This window comes from Meleagris gallopavo, chromosome 3 (assembly GCF_000146605.3).
Source record: "Meleagris gallopavo isolate NT-WF06-2002-E0010 breed Aviagen turkey brand Nicholas breeding stock chromosome 3, Turkey_5.1, whole genome shotgun sequence".
Lineage (NCBI taxonomy): Eukaryota > Metazoa > Chordata > Aves > Galliformes > Phasianidae > Meleagris > Meleagris gallopavo.
The window spans coordinates 1,296,452-1,314,060 of NC_015013.2; the positions used below are offsets into that span (position 1 = coordinate 1,296,452).

At 39.7% G+C, this 17,609-nt stretch overlaps 1 protein-coding gene across 2 annotated transcripts in view; it reads right to left on the reverse strand.

Moving 5' to 3' along the window:
- CNTNAP2 (contactin associated protein 2) overlaps positions 1 to 17,609 on the reverse strand; it is a 793,259-nt gene that overhangs the window by 268,524 nt on the left and 507,126 nt on the right. The window lies entirely within an intron of this gene.

The window sequence follows — 17,609 nt, forward strand, 5'->3', positions numbered from 1 at the left end:
AAAAGAGGGAAATAAAGGTGGAATGCAATTGCTCATCATGAACTAAGGTTCTAAGCTAAGCATTTCTGATGCTTAGCTGTCAAAACAAAAAGAACATCACAAGGTGCATTTCCTTCAGCTGTACTGGTAGTGTCATGTTTCATCGAGTAACCGAAAGTTAAGAAAAGAATGCCAATGATTTTCTATTAAACATTCTATTGCCAGAAATGGGATAAAGTGAGGAAGATTGCCTGCTGGTTAGTAAGGAACATGCTAATGCTGCATTACTAAACCAATGTGATATAGTCTTCAGTATTAATGGTACAACTGTATTTTCTTCACAGGGATTCATGGCAGGGATTCATTCTCCTTTATCCTATCCATTTGGACATGGACAGTGGGATCGAGTGCACCCTCAAAAAGTTTGCAGACAACACCAAGCAGAGTGGCACTGCTGAAATGCTAGAGGGAAGGGATGCTATCCAGAGGGACCTGGACAGGCTTGAGAGGAGAGCCCATGCCAACCTCATGAAGGCCAGAAGTGCAAGGTCCTGCACCTGGGTCAGGACAATCTGAAGCACAGATAAAGGCTGGGCAGAGAATGGCTTGAGAGCAGCCCAGAGGAGAAGAATTTGGGAGTGTTGACTGACAAAAGAGTCAACATGAGCCATCAATGTGCACTTGCAACCCAGAGGGCCAACCGTATCATGGGTTGCATCAAGTGTGACCAGCAGGTTGAGGGAGATCATTCTGCCCCTCTACTCTGCTCTCATGAGACAACCTGGAATACTGCATCCAGTTCTAGAGCACTCAATGCAAGTTGGAGCTGGCCCAGAGAAGGACCACAGAGACAATCAGAAGGCTAATGTATATTCCCTACAAAAGGGCATGCTGAGAGAGATGGAGCTCTTCAGCCTGAAGAAGAAAAAGCTCTGAGACCTTACAGCAGTGTTTGGTACCTGAAGGCTGCTGATAAGAAAGCTGAGGAGGGACTTTGTATAGCGGCGTGTAACAATAGGATGAGGATAAATGTTTTTAAATAGGTTTAAATGGTTTAGACTCTTCATTCCAAGGACATATAGATCAAGTTTCCTGAATCAGAAACTGGAATTTTACTCAGACCACCCACAATTCAATGAGATAGTATTTAATAATGGTTAATTTATTTTACAGTGTTCTCCCTGAGCTGAACCAAATGATCGCAAATCTTAATGATGTGTGCATATTGTTCATTAGTAGCAATGTAAAATGCATATTCATTTAAAATCCTCTTCCTTTTATCTATGCAAATCTCCCATACTGTTAGTTTGTGAGATTTTGGGATAAGAAAGATTTTAGTTTGTATTTGCTGAGGGTTATCACAGTGGAATTTCCTCACTCTCTTTATTGCAGTCAACTGGATCAAGAGCATTAATGAACAGTAACAAAGAAATGAATGACCTTTTTACACTTCACTATTTTCCACTAAATCATCATTGAACATATTTATATTGGTTGGCAACCTGTTTTGTTTTTTTTCTTTTTCTTTTACTGTGATGATTCTCCCATCTCTAAGCAGCAGCATGCCTAGCTAGAATTTTGTATAGAAAATATTAAGCATGGTTTCAACTGACTTATTCCCCTGTCCTTTCTGTGTGTCCTTAGTGCATACCTGTATTTTATTCTTTTATAGAAGCTCTATAACATTTTTATAAATTACAGTATAATGAATGTTTTCGATGTTTAAGACATGTTTAAGACAACAAAGGAAGTACACTCCAACAAATCAGGTGCTGTGCGCTAGTACGGTCACAGCCCTGTAATAAATATAGAAATACAATGCTTAACTCACAACCTATTATTTAATCAATTTTAAGTTCACTGAAAACAGATAGAGTAATAACTAATTCATTACCTAGAACTTGTGCAATGAGCTGTTTTGATGCCAGAAGGCTAACCATTGAAGCAGTAAATAGGTGCAAATATATGTATGTGTGTGTGAGATTGTGCATAAACGTATACAATTTTTTTTTCCCTGCAAGAATGATGACAATTTCAGGCTTTTGAAGATGGAGAGTGCTTTCAAAAAAATCCACAAAACATTCATATGAACTGCAAAACTGTTTTTAAGGACTATTTAACAATGAGAATAAAACAGTTTTAATAATATGCATTTGACTATAAAATTATAATAACATGATCCTGGTATGCTTAATTTTTATAAAAAATAGAGCATTGCTGGGAACCTATTATTCTACATAAATACCCTTGTGATTGCCCTATAGAAAAATTGATTATTGACTATTATTTGAATTTAATAGGTCTTTATTCTATTTTTCAAGCAGTCCAATTTCAGCACAATAATCAGTAATTCGGTTTATTATAAACTTTGATTTTTCAAGTGTTAGATTTCATATATAAAAATGAAATTATAAAAATTTGTAAAAATCCAGAAACCAGCACACAAGGAATAAGATGTAAAAGGAATAAATAGCAGTGTACTGCCAAACAGGTTGTTACAAAGCTCTTGCAACTGCCTTACCGCTTAGTATTCCAGAAGAATAAGGATAGGCTGGAAGATAGTATTACAAAATTGTATGGGGCTGCTGAATCACGGCCTCAACCTTTGATTGATCACCTGAGGCAAGCAATGAGTCAGCCATGGGAGCACAGGTGAAGGCAATTCATACATCTGATGTCATTTTCATTATAATTTGTTTCATAATCTCACACTTAAAAATGAATAGCTTTAGCATGCCTTGGTATGCAATTAGTGTGGCCTCGATTTCTATACTCCACATTGGAACATTGGAGAGCAAATAAAAATGTTACCATGAAATGTCAAAATACATAATTGATACACTGATTAAGAAAAAGGATTTTTTTTTCCAAACATGATATTTTTCCTTTTGCTATTGCCTATTATCTCTGTAGGAAGAAAAGCTTTTCTTATTGTCCTTTTTAGCTTTGTTTGCAAGATCTGTATATAGGTTTTGTTCTTCAAAAACAGGAAGAACAAAAACTTACTGGGGGTACCTACCAAAGAAATCCTGTTTTAACAAAGTTTTACAAAATGACTGTGGGCTTAACGTGAGTTCCTTCAGAACTGTACTGGCTTATTTCTGTTGGGCAAATTCAAATAAATGACAAAACCTAATTTATTTCACTGGTCAAATTTATAAATTCATAAGGTATGCCTTATCCTTGATCCACAAACATTTCTTCTGTGTTCAACAGAGCATTAATTCTCAGGCTACATCCTTAGCATTAGCACCATAAGACTTAACATGCCTTCACACTACTTGTATGGGAACTGTTGAGACGCAGCCTCAAACACTGATTGATCACCTGGGAAAAGGACTGGGTCAGCCCTGAAAGCAAGGTGAATGCAATTCACCTGTGCAATCGAAAGTGGTGGAACCTTGCTCCACCTCTCTGACCCCATTTAAGGGCCAACTGCCACTACAGAAGGATCTCTTTGTGGAGATCCCTCCCTGGTAGAGCTTTCCTCTGTGAACCTGGAATCTTCTGATATCAGTAAGCAATCCTTTTCCCTTCCCTTATAGCACCTTTCTATCATGCTAATCCTCCCATCATATTGATCTGCCCAATTGCTACATTTGGTGACCCAGGCAGCTACTTAATTATGATGGATTACTTTAAAAAAAAAAAAAAAAAATTGTGTTGGCTGGTTGCTATGACCCTGAATACATCAGAAGAGGAATTCCCAGAAGGAGACCCTGGGGTTCTTACGTTTTCCATAGTTAAATGCTGTTCGGATTATTGAAGAAAGGGGACCTATAGGGAACAATGGTCCCATTATTAAATCCCCATCAAAAATTACCTGAATAAATTAGGACAAAATCTTTTGGCAACTGAGGAAGGAGTAGAGTAGCATCTGCTGTGGCATGGCTGCTGCTTCTTGCTGTAAATGCATATCATTCCTTGGAAGAAGACTTAAAAGATGAAAATGAGCTTTTAAAAGCTTGTATTAGACAGCTGAAAAATAAAATTAGATCTTTTATGGGGCAAGCTGCCCCACCTTTAAATGAAATTTCCCCTTTGAAATTAAGAACCGTATCACTAGAAGGGGAAAAAGACATAGCTCAGCAGGATCTTTGGATCCTAGTTGAACCCAAGAATTTCAGACAAACTAAAAGTCAACTTGAGGATCTGAGAAGGTGTGTGTATCAACAATGTTGGTGTTTTTTTTTCCTAGAAATCAGTTGGAAAAAAAAAAAAGACCTGAGTTGTAAAAGCATGGTAAAAATTGAAGTCTACTTTATAAGTGTATATTGGCTTATCTTTAAAAAATGTCAGCCAGCATTCTGGCCTAGTTCCCTTCATCACAAACAATTTCCCTTCAAATCAATTTATGTCCACTAGAACGGGATCCTTCAAACAAGACTCAGTCCTTGCACAAGATCTTGCCAAAGCAAAGGAGTGAGAGTGGCTTGGTGGGTGCCTCAAAGCCAGGCAAGGTCAACCGCCACAGGCGTTTATAACAACAGATAAATAAGATTGAACACCAATAGAATTTTCATCTAAACAAATATCAAAGTAGGCTTTGCTTACTGTTTAGTTGATTAAGATTAGTTTCATTAAGTATATAAATTTATAAGAAGTTTCTAAAACAAGTCAGAATTTGAATATGTGTTAGTCTTGTAACAGAAAATTTTACTTGTGTATGTGGGACATTTTCTTATATTAACAGTCTGAAACTGAAAAATGTTACAATGTTAGTATGGCTGTATTTCCTCTTTTTGGAAGAGATATGACCCACAGTAAGTAAGGCAGCTTCTGTAAATGATTACAGTTCAATTTCAGTGTTCTCTGTCATTTAAGGGTAGAAAGTATGACCCAGGGAGAAACCAGCTGTATGGGAACTGTTGAGTCATGGTCTGAAGCACTGATTGATCACCTGGGGAAAGAACTCTCAGCCCTGGGAGCACAGGTAAAGGCAATTCACCCGAGTGACTGGAAGGAATGGAGCCTGACAAGTCCTAGCCAAACTTCGTAGCCCTCCATGATGGCGTAACTGCATCAATGGACAAGGGAAGAGCCACTGATCTCATTTATCTGGATTTTAATAACGCCTTTCACGTGGTCCTCCACAACATTCTTCCCTCCAGATCGGAAGCGTAGGGATATGATGGATGAACTGTTCAGTGGATTGTGAGATTGTACCCAGAGACTAATGATCAGTGACTCAATTGACAGTCCGGATGGAGATCAGTGAAGAGTGGTATTCCTCAGGCATCTGAAGAACACTCTAATATCTTCATCAATGATAGTGACAGTTGAATTGAGTACACTCTCAGCAAGTTTGACACCAAGATATTTGGTACCTGGTGTAGGGAACCTGCTTTGGCAGAGGGGTTGGTCTCGATGATCTCTGGAGGTCCCTTCCAACCCCTACAACTCTGTGATAGTGTTGACACACCTGAGGGATGGGCTCAGAGAGAACTAGACAGACTTTAGCAATGGGCCCTCAGAGAGGTTCCACAAAGCCAAGTGTAAGGTCTTGTATTTGGGTCTTGGCAACCTTCACTGTCAACACAACCTGAGAAATGAAAGGATGGAGCAGAGCCCTGCAGAAGAAGACCTAGGGGTACTGGTGGATGATGATCTGGACGTGAGCCAGCAGTGTGTCCTCACAGACCAGAAAGCTAAACATATCTGGAGCTGCATCAAAAGAAGTGTATCCAGCAATTGAAGAGAAGTTATTCTGCTCCTCTTCTCTGCACTGGTGAGACCTCACCTAGAGTATTTCATTCAGAGAGACAAGGACCCATTAAAGCTTGCCCAGAGAAGGTCCCCAAAGATCCAAGGGATGGAACAGTTAAGGGAACTGGGGCTGTTCAGCCTGGAGAAGGTTCTAGGGGGAATCCAATTGTGGCCATTCAGTATTTAAAGAAGGGCTATAAGAAAAAAGAGAACAGACTCTTAGCAGGGTCTGTTGTGATAGGACAAGAGGAAATTGTTTCAAACTAAAAAACGGGAAATTTAGACTGAATTATAAAGTAAAAAAAAAAAATAAAAAAAATAAAAAAATAAAAAAAAATTACAGTGAAGTTGGTGAATCTCTGAAACAGTTTACCCAGAGATGTGATGGACACTCCGTTCCTGGAGACATTCAAGATCAGGCTGGAACAGGCTCTAAGTAAATTGATCTAGCTGTAGATATCCCTGCTTATTGCAGAGGAGTTGGACTAGATGACCTTCAAATGTCCCTTACGTCACAAACAGTTCTGATTCTATGATTCTGTAACAGTTCTGATTCTATGATTCTATACCAGCAAGTGTCCAATCGAAACACTACTAAAACTTCTGAGATCTGTAGGATTTCAGACATGTCTTTTACCTCATTGTAACCCTGCTCTGGAGATTATGACCTTACCCTGTGGGACTTTGCTACACAGAGATAAATGCAAATTGGAGATGAGGGTATTGCCTTTAAAGAAAGATCCATAAAACTCTTCATCTCACAAAGAAAAAGCAGACCACTTCTGCCAAGAGCTCTGCTTACAGGATGGCTTGGTGGTTGACCCACTAGCTAATGGAAACTGGATGACAAGACAAGGGAGTCTTAACTGAATACTTTAACTACAGTCTGTGCAAAGTGCTTGTAACATCTTGGGCTGCACAGGAGTTCAGCCAGCTGAAAGGAGTTATTCATTAGACTTCACCAATTTACTCCTGAACCTGACTGTGTTACTGTGTGCTTTGCTCTGCTCCGGTATTTTGCTGGGAAGCGTCACAGTCAGACAGGGTTAAGTTATCTGTAGAAAAGGAGAAAGTATCTGGGGGCAAAGGGAGAAGTGATAACAAGAGAGTGAGCAATCCAAAGGAGGATTAGATCCCGCAGAACTATCATGAGTTCTAAGGATTGGCTGGAACCACAACTGGAATATTATGCCACAATTTCCTAACCAATATATGGCACCAATAACCGGGAATCCACTACAGTGGTATCACTATATTATCACTATCTGCTAAATTGGATTATCTCTTCTAACTACTTGTGTATAGAAAGCATGCAGTCAGAGAACTGCCAGCTTTTGATAAATGTATCCATGTTGGAAATCATACCACTGAAGATCACTGCAAATAGATGGAAAAAAAAATGGTCTCAACTAGAATGAAAAAAAAAAAACCCACCTCAGAACTTTGCTGACAACTGTAGTTTCTATTAACTAACCTCTAAAGGATGTTTTATTCAGATGGATAAATTTGAATGATTTTAAGAGATGAGATTATTGCAATTACCTAAATACAACATATGCTACAGATCCAATTTTGCCTTCAAATAACAGGATTCAGTTCACATGGAACTAAAAAAAAATACATCTACACCTTAAGAGAGGAAATGTGCAACATGAAGATAATGATAAAATCCCCAGCTCAGAGGATTTGTCAAAGACATATTAAGCATATCTCAAACTTACTTTCATTTTTCATTTTAGTTTAGAGGAGCCTATTTAGCAACCAGTTATTCCTCTGTTCTTCATTTATTGCATAAAAATGTTACTGGTATTGCAACAAATTACTTGCTAAGGAATGTCAAGTATACATGATCATCTAGCGATGTAACTCATACAGAAAAACCCCATTGTTCTTTTTTTTTTCTTTTTTTTTTTCTTTTTTTCCCACTGTTTCCAGTTCTGTGGGTATTAAAAAATTATTATCTACCCGTAAATAGTTTAAAAATACCCAACAGGCATCTTTCTTAACTACTGTTTGAAGTTATGAAGGAAAGTAGTACAATATAGAGCTGGAAAAACCTCTAATATGTATATAGAAATAAATCTGTCATTTTGAGGTATTTCAATTTCTGAGACTTGAGCTGGGGGGTCTCATTTTTCCACTGGTAAAATAGTCTTACTATTCCCATGAATTCTATAAAATTACTCTTTAGCAGAAATAGGTTGCTTGAGGCAATTCTACAAAATACATCAGTTTGAAAAATAAATGCATCCCGTGGCTGAAACTGATATCTTTTTCCTAAGTACAAGAGATTGTAGTAGTTACCTCCCAAGGAATGCAGAAAAGTGGGCTGCTAAGCATAAGCAGTGTAATGATTGCATCAGTAATTATTAGAAAAACAAAAACAAAACACACACACATACACACGCCCACACCAAAAAAAACAAAAACAAAACCAAAACCACCACAAAAACCATCTATCCTTAAGGTTAGCAAAGATGTACTGAGGTAAATGAAATCTTAATAATATTTGAGCATCTAACAGTAGTTCAAAAAGATGAAATTAAGTTATAATACAGAAAAAAATGAATTATTGAATTGCCAATTTCTTCAGTATTTTCCTACAAGAAAATAACTTGTGTTACAACAATAAAAATGTATTTTCTATTGCTTAACAGCTTTAATAATATGAAGTAACAATTATTATATTGATCTTTCAGACTTTTTATGATTTAGTAAATTGCATCCAAGAACATTAAAAGAATCAGCTGAGAAGTTTCATAAACTGTCAAAAAAATATTAAGACTGCAGTGGAGGTTTGGAAAAAAAAAAAAAAGCCAGTATTATACCAGTATTTGAAAAGAGGAATTGAGATGGATGCAGAAACCAGAGGCAGCTTGATAGAAATCTTATCAAAAGGATAAAGAAGAAAAGTGGTAGACAGTAGATGTGTACAAGTGAAGAGAGGTTGAAGAGAAATGATGAGCAACATGAGAAGTGGGAGAGATGAGCTTACCACTTAGATATTTATATGAGAGAGTGAGACCTGGATAGAGTTTCTTCAATATTCTGGGGTTGACCATCTTTAAGAAACTCTAATCTATGGTGCTGTTCTGTTAGGAAAGACAAACTTTCTGTTCGGTTATTGTAACTCAGGTTTTTAACAAAGCAAATAAATAAACTAGCAAGTGATTAAAAGAGTCATGGAGTAAGAAATGGGTTTGTGTCAGTCTGAAATCAAGTGATGCAAGAGCAACCACTCAGAGTCAAAATGTACAAAGTTCCTTGCAGGATCAGCTATCCAGACAAAGTGCTATTGGTAAACTTTTAAGACTACTTTAATGTTTTAACTGCTGGGAAGGGATGCTATAAAACATCACTCAAATTTCTTCGTAAAATTAGCTTACCTGAAAAATTTACAATTTAATATTCTTAAATACAAGCTCTTTGAATACAACCTTTAGTTACAAGGACAGTAATGTGGCATCTCTCAATGCTGAAATCTAGACAACCAGTTAAAAATAAAGCTCCAAAATGAAAATTACATGTAAGAACAGGAACATGAGCCCTAAGCATATAAACCAAAGAGTGTAGGGAGGAAAAAAAAAAGAGTACTGAGTTCTGTCTGCTACATTAAAAATATTTTCATAAACAAGTAAAGAACATATTCTACAAGTGAAGATAAGAACTTCTTGTCAGTTTAGTTAATATTTAATATTCTAGTAAGTCAAATTAGTACAGAGAAACTCCATGAATAATACAGTTAAAATTGTTATCCAAACTTTCTTAGTACTTATAATTCTTATTGCTCACTCTTCAAAAATCCCTCTGGGTCTGTCTGTTGATCTTTCAGTTTTCCTTAAGAAGAATGAGGGCAAATGGTGAGGTATACAGCGTTTTATGTGACTTTATGAAAGAGGAGAATAATGCCCCAGCTAGTAAATATCAGTCAATTTCATTGTTTTGTACTATGATGTCATGGTTTTATGATTTTTGCTGTCAGTATTCCACATCATAACATCATGTAAAGCTCAGGGAATTAAAGAGTTAATACTCCAGTTCCATGAACTGAACTCTTTCTGGATACCTGGTTCTCAGAAGAGAACTACATACCCCAGAGGACTTTGCATGCAGAGGGGTCTTGATGTGGATTGTTAGGAACAAACATGGGCTCATAAAACATTTCCACCACAGCTGTCTTTCTCAAATGCTGGATACCTTTTTCGGCAGTAGCCCACTTTTTCACCTCAGGCTCCAGATCATCTTTGAAGTGACATCTTTCCTTCATGTCTAGTAACACTCATTCCCAGAGGGTGGTGACTCTGTCCAAATATCTGCTAATCCCTCTGTCAATAGCTGAGTCTCTGGCAATACCTCCTAGTTGAAGAGCTTCATTACCATTTAGAAACATGCTGCTGGCCCCATTGTCCCAACAGCAAAGCAACCAGGAGACTATAGTCTTGTTCGTGCACTGTGTAAACTTCTTTCTTGAGCCTTGGTTTCAGTCATTTTCAGAGTAGATAAGTAGTGGTTACAGTGACTTCCTCCTCCTCACTCTCCTCTCTATGTGTCTTAGTTTTTTTCTGTTGCCTTCTTCAGTGATGGTGGTTTTGGGAAGGGCCCTTTGCCTGGTTCTCCCTCTACCTCCTCCGCTGCTGATTCTTCTTTCCATTCTAGACACAAGAAGGCCATTTCTGGCCTTTCACAGGGGCAACCTGTGATACTCTCAGGAATTGTCTGTATTGGAGGCAGAAATAGGTCTCACTGGTAAAGACTGGCAGAAGTATCCTATAGTGACTGTCCCCAGGGCTCCATGTATACTTGGTATCGATTACCTCAGAATGAGGAATTTCAAGGATCCCAAAGGATATTGATGATAGACACAGACAACATTAAGCAGCTGTCTGTTTTGCCTGCCCTGTCAGAAAATCTGTCTGTTGTGAGGTTACTACAGGTAAAAGAGCAACAGGGACTGATTGCTAACAAAAATGGTGCACAGACAGCAGTACTGCACCAAAAGGGATTCCCTGCTCCCCATTCATAAACTGATTCATCAACTAGAGAGCCAGAGAGTGGCCAGCAAAACTCACCTTTTAATAGTCCCATATGGCCAGTGCATAAAGCCAGTAGAGAACGGAGGATTCCAGTAGACAACTGTGGCCTGAATGAAGTCACATCCCCACTGAGTGCTGCTGTGCCAGACATGTTAGAACTCCAATACAAACTAAAGTCAAAAGCAGCCAAGCGGTATGCCACCACTGACATTGCTAACACATTCTTTTCCATTCCTTTGGCCACAGAACACAGGCTACAGTTTGCTTTTACCTGGAGAGGCATTCAATATACCTGGAACCATTTGCCCCAGGGGTGGAAACACAGCCTGACCATTTGCCATGGGTTGATCCAAACTGCACTGGAACAGCATGGTGTTCCCGAGCACCAGCAGTACGTTGATGATATTGTTGTGTGGACAATACAGCAGAGGAAGTTCTCACGAAAAGAGAGCAAATAATCAAAATTCTTCTGCAAGATGGTTTTTCTTTTAAGCAAAACAAAGTGAAAGGACCCTGCATGAGAAATTCAGTTCCTAGGTATAAAGCGGCAAGTTGGGCATCATTGCATCCCAACAGATGTGATGAACAAAATTACTGCTATGTCTCCACCCACTAGCAAGAAAGAGACAGAATCTCTTCTGGGTGGAGTGGGCTTTTGGAGAATGCATGTTCCAAACTATAGCTTCATTGTAAGCCCCCTTTATCAGGTGATGCAGAAGTATAATTTTATGTGGGGTACTGAGCAGCAGCAGGCTTTTGAGCAAATTAAACAGGAGATAGCCCATGCTGTGGCCCTGGGTCCAGTACAGATGGGACAGGATGTACAAAACATCCTCTGCACTGCTGCTGGAGAGAAAGGTCCCAATTAGAGTCTGCGGCAAAGAGCCTCAGGAGAGACCTGAGGTTGACCCCTGAAATTCTGGATTCAAGTACACAGGGGTCCAAAGACTGCTACATTCCAACTGAAAAAGAGATCTTAGCTGCATATGAGGGGGTTCAGGCTGCTTCTGAGGTAACTGGCACTGAAGCACAGCTCCTTCTAGCACCTCAACTACCAGTGCTGAACTGGATGTTTAAGGGAAAGGTTCCTTCCACCCATCATGCTAATGATACCGCTTGGAGTAAGTGGATTGTACTGATTATGCATTGAGCTCAGATGGGGAACGTCAATTGTCCAGGAATCTTAGAAGTGACCACTGAACTGGCCTGAAGGCAAAAAGTTTGGAACATCACCAGGTGGAGAGGTATCACGTGCTGAAGAAGCCCCACCATACAATGTATTAATTTGCTTACTATTTTCCTTTCTTTTCTTCTTTCTTTCATTCTTTCTTTCTCTCATTTCCTTAACTTTCTCTCATATTTTAGGAAAATAATTACTTCAACAGATATACAGATTCTTTTTGAAGTATTTCACATTGTATGGATTAGTAATTGTGTTCTCCTTTACTGCTTCTACTTTGGTGGAATAAAATAAATGAACACAAAGGTATAAATCTGTAGTGTTTACTGGTAGCATTAAAAAAAGAAAGAATATTTTTGAAAGAGAAACTTCTGTGTGTTCTTATGCATTTCTAATATCAAAGAGTAGCACTATATACTTGTATCAAATTAGGAACTTCACTCATTTCAAAATATTAAGTGCACTGCTCTAAGACAACTGCTGTATGCTTTTATGAGATGCTACAATGCAACTACTTTGAAGAGCAAACTTTATACAAACTGAATTATGAAATGTACTACTGGGATAAACAATATTTACACAGTCAAATAACAGTAGCAGAGAGAAAAGCATTAAGTCACAAGATGAAGAATATATGCTACAAATTACGTAAGAAGAAACAGTCAATAACAGATACAAAGGCATTTCTAGGAGATAAATATAAAATAAAGGCTTTCAGAACAGCTAAAATAAGACTGCATAAATAAGATACACAAGGTTGCTACTTTGATGAAAGAGAATAATAATAAAGGTCATAATTCTTTTTCTGCTTTCTTCTGAATAACTGTCATATGGCTAGTGAAGCATTAATTGCTTGGAATAGGCTGAAATGCACAAATTTAATACAAAGCATGAAAAGTTAGGGTGGCAAGTCCAAATTAATACTGTCAATACTAAACACACATTAAATGTGTCTTTATTTTTATTTATTTGGTCATTAATTGACCAAACATTGGACTAGTTACATTTCCATGTGACTACTAATCTTGAGCAAAAGCAAGAAGCCATCGGGAGATAATAATTATTCTTGAAGATTTGTTACTGTTTTCGTAAGTCTTGAATCAATCATAAAGTAATAAAAGATCAGAAACAACTACTGATTATCCATTCAGCAATGCTTCAGATGAGTAAGTTTAATATAAAGGGTACAGTATCATACAGGAGATTAGTATTAGTATGAACTATAATTTTAAAAGGTAAATAAATGAAGAGAGGGTAAGAGATAGAAACATCGGTACACTCTAGAATTAACTTTAGGAAAGAAGCTTATTTACTGAGTTAATGATTTTGATGTCAGTTTGTGTAATGGAACTGAGTTAGTCCATTGCTGGACTTTAGTGAGGGAACTGCAAAGGAAACGGCAGAACTGAGGTTTACTGTACAATTAAAAAGCGCAAAAATTGAAAAGGCAGATTATTAGGTTCTGTTATAGGAGAGAAAAAGAGCAGATATTTCTTGTACCAATAGAAAGAAACTGTATTTTAGTAGTTGGATTTCTTTTTTTTTTTCCCTAGAAACTACTGCATTTTGGTATTTTGCCTTTATTAGAAAAGTGAAAAGGAAAGTGAAAATAACAGCTACCCTCTGTACAACTAACAGTGGATTTGCAGCCTTGGTTCACAAAAGAGGAAGTTAATGGATATACCATATGAAAAAAACTGTCTTGTCCATGTGCACAATCAACTGTAAAATGTTGAGACAGCTTTTGGTCAGAAAAGTACTCAGCATTCATTAAAAATCCAGAAGGATGTACCAATAATACTTCCATACAGAAAGTAAATATTTTAAGTGAAAAATTAGAAACCCTTGAAAACTATGAGACTGAGTGAAAATTAGAATTTACCTAGCATCATGACCTAGAGAACAATGAAGATCTTTCCTAACAACCATTTTAAATTATTAGATTAATACTTATGATTTGATCTGTTTATTTAAAACTTATTTGCTGGTTCATTAACTTCTGAAAATGATTAAAGAAAAGTTTTCATAGTATTTCAGCATGGAAGTGAAAAATCTCTCTAGATAAAAGTTTTCCACAAAATTCAGTGGGAGATATTTCATAAATTAAATTCTGGAAACCAAAATCTTTCAGTAATACAGTCATAGAACAGTAAGATATAGTTTATCATTGTCAAATCAATCTTTCTGGATGTCATTTCACTATGCTATCTTAGAAATGACTACTATATACATCCATAAAAAAATACAGATAAATCGTTCAAATAGATATTTCTACCAACTTGTTTGACTCAGTCTTTTAACAATGATCTAAAATAGAGAATTAGAGAAAATATCTAATTTTGTTATACCATGTCAGTTCAGTTTAAATTTTTGATTTAAGTGCCCATGCAGGCAGCTCTAAGTGCTTTCAAATCTTGGCATACAACATTATTCATGTCTAGGCCTTGGCTTGTACTATTTTGTCAGATTTCCTTTGCAGCTGTCTGTTACATGGCAACAAAGTGTAACAAGATATTGGTAGGAAGGTTCAACATTTACTGCCAACAACACCTGTCTCTGATATTATGGGCCAACATAATTAAACAGAGGCATTATTGAATTCCATCTGGGGGAGAGTGGTGTAGCAGTGGAGAGCTTCTGGGTGAGAATCAAGGGGTGGGCTGGTATGGCTGACGCTGTTGTGGGTGTGTACTACAGGCCCCCTGATCAGGAGGAGGAGGCTGACGAGGCCTTCCATAAGCAACTGGAAGCAGCGTCACGATCCCAGGTGCTGGTGCTTATGGGGGACTTCAATTATCCAGATATTTGCTGGATAAACAACACGGCCAGGCACGCTTGGTCCAGACGGTTCCTGCAATGTGTTGAAGACAACTTCCGGTGCAGGTGGTGGAGGAACCGACGAGGGGAGGGGTGTTGCTAGACCTTATTCTCACTAATAAGGAAGGGCTTGTCAAGGAAGTAGAGGTCGGGGGCAGCTTGGGTTGTAGTGACCACAAGATGGTGGAGTTCAAGATCTTGAGTGGAAGAAGCAAAGCAATAAGTAGGATTGCTACCTTGGACTTTAGGAGAACCACCTTTGATCTCTTCCGGGACCTACTTGGAGCTATCCCGTGGGCTGGGGTGTTAGAAGGTGAGGGGCCTGTGAGAGCTGGTCAGCATTTAAGCAGCCCTTCTTCCAAGCTCAGGACCGGTGCGTCCCTGTGAGCAAGAAATCAGGAAAGGGCAGCAGGAGACCTGTGTGGATGAGCAAGGAGCTCATGCACAAACACAAAGGGAAGAAGGTCCATGAAATGTGGAAAAAGGGTCTGACCACTTGGGAAGAATATGTTGTCAGGGCCTGCAAAGACGTGACGAGGAAGCAAAAGCCCGCCTGGAATTGAATCAGGCAAAGGTGATAAACGATAATAAAGAAGGCTTTTTAAAATATGTTAACAGTAAAAGGAAGAGAAGGGAGGATGTCGCTCCCCTACTAAGTGAGGGGGGTGTTCTGGTAACCGGCGATGCTGAGAAGGCAGAGATACTGAATGCCTTCTTTGCTTCTGTCTTCAGTGAACAAGCTCTCCCTCAGGAATCCCAGACCCTGGAGGATAGTGAGAGGGTCTGGGGAATGGAAGACTTCCCTTTAGTCAGGGAAGAGGCGGTCCAAGAGCACCTAGGCAACACCACACCAATGTTCATAAATCCTTGGGACCCAATGGGATGCATCCATGGGTGCTGAGGGAGCTGGCAGAGGTGATTGCTGAACTGCTCTCTGTCATCTTTGAGAGATCTTGGAGACTGGGGAAGGTCCCTGAAGACTGGAGGATAGCCAGCGTCACTCCGGTCTTCAAAAAGGGCAAGAAGGAAGATCCAGGTAATTACAGGCCAGTCAGCCTCACCTTTGTCCCTGGAAAGGTGATGGAACAGCTTGTGCTGGATGCCATCTCCAGACAACTGGAAGAAAAGGAGGTTATCAGGAGAAGTCAGTATGGGTTCACCAGGGGGAGGTCATGCTTGACCAACCTGGTAGCCGTCTACAATGTTGTCACAAGCTGGGTGGATGGGGGGAGAAGAGTGGAGGTAGTTTACCTGTGAGAATCCTTCTTTGTTTTTGTTTTGGCTCAAAGCTTGCTTCCTGAGGTATTTCTTGTGATAAGACTGACTTGTCTAGAAGATGAATGATGGGTGTTGCCGTGTGACAATCAACATCAGTGTATGGACAATTTTAGCTGTTTACCTTTGGAAGATAATGCTCAGGACAGTTTACTGGCAGAAGATCTAGCCTGTGATTGAATAACTCCAGCTTGCTATGGGAAACTGGGGGATGACGTCACTGTAACCTGTGAAGGCAAGATACAAGTTGGTGCCTCACTGCTCCCTCTTATCTGCTGGCAAGGCCAGGGAGATAAAAACAAAGGAGTTTTCACTGAGAACCCAAAGCCAGAAGCTGCCACTCCAAGGAGAGCTGACTCAACCACTTTGGATTTGAGCTGCCACTCCAAAGACAGCTGACTCAACCAATTTGAAAGCACTGAAAAGGGGCCATCATCACCATGGTCACTGTTGCCATTGTTGTTGTCAATAGAACAACAGTGCCCAACAGCCCACCACTACTGAAGATCAATGACTGAACTACGAACCACACTGGATCCACGGTGGTGACTATCTCCCTCTTGCTTCCCATAAGACTCCTTGCTTTTTCTTTCCTATCTTTTCTGTCACCCTCCTTCCCTTCCCTATCACCCTAATTCATAATAGTGTCCGTCCTCCCTTTATCTCCCTGATTAAGATCCATAATAAACTGGTCGGACCAACATTTGAACCGTTGTTTCTTAACCTCACTCCGGGTATACAGATATTAAAAGGACCTCCTCTCCCTCCTATAAATTGGAGTGAGACACTACCTTGATTACAGCAAGGCATTTGATATTGTCTCCCACGACATCCTTATAACAAAGCTGAGGAAGTGTGGGATGGATGAGTGGACAGTGAGGTGGGTTGAGAACTGGCTGACTGGCAGAGCACAGAGGATTGTCGTTGGCAGTGCAGAGTCCGGTTGGAGACCCGTAACCAGCGGTGCCCCCCAGGGGTCTGTGCTGGGTCCTGTCTCGTTCAACATCTTCATCAATGACCTTGATGAGGGGATAGTGGCCACCCTCAGCAAGTTTGCTGATACAAAGTTGGGAGGATTGGCTGACACGCCTGAAGGCTGTGCTGCTATTCAGCGAGACCTGGACAGGCTGGAGAGCTAGGCAGTAAGAAACCAGATGAGGTTTAACGAAAGCAAGTGTAGGGTCTTGCATCTGGGGAGGAATAATTGCATGCACCGGTACGGGTTGGGGGATGAGCTGCTGGAGAGGAGCTCTGCAGAGAGGGACCTGGGCGTCCTGGTGGACGACAGGTTGGCCATGAGCCAGCAGTGTGCCCTCGTGGCCAAAAAGGCCAATGGCATTCTGGGGTGCATTAGAAAGAGCGTGGCCAGCAGGTCGAGGGAGGTGATCCTCCCCCTCTACTCTGCCCTGGTAAGGCCTCATCTGGAGTACTGTGTCCAGTTCTGGGCTCCCCAGTACAAAAAAAGACAGGGATCTCTTGGAAAGAGTCCAGCGGAGGGCCACAAAGATGGTGAAGGGCCTGGAGCATCTCCCCTATGAAGAAGGCTAAGTGAACTGGGTCTGTTTAGCCTTGAGAAAAGAAGACTGAGAGGGGACCTGATCCAGGTTTATAAATATCTG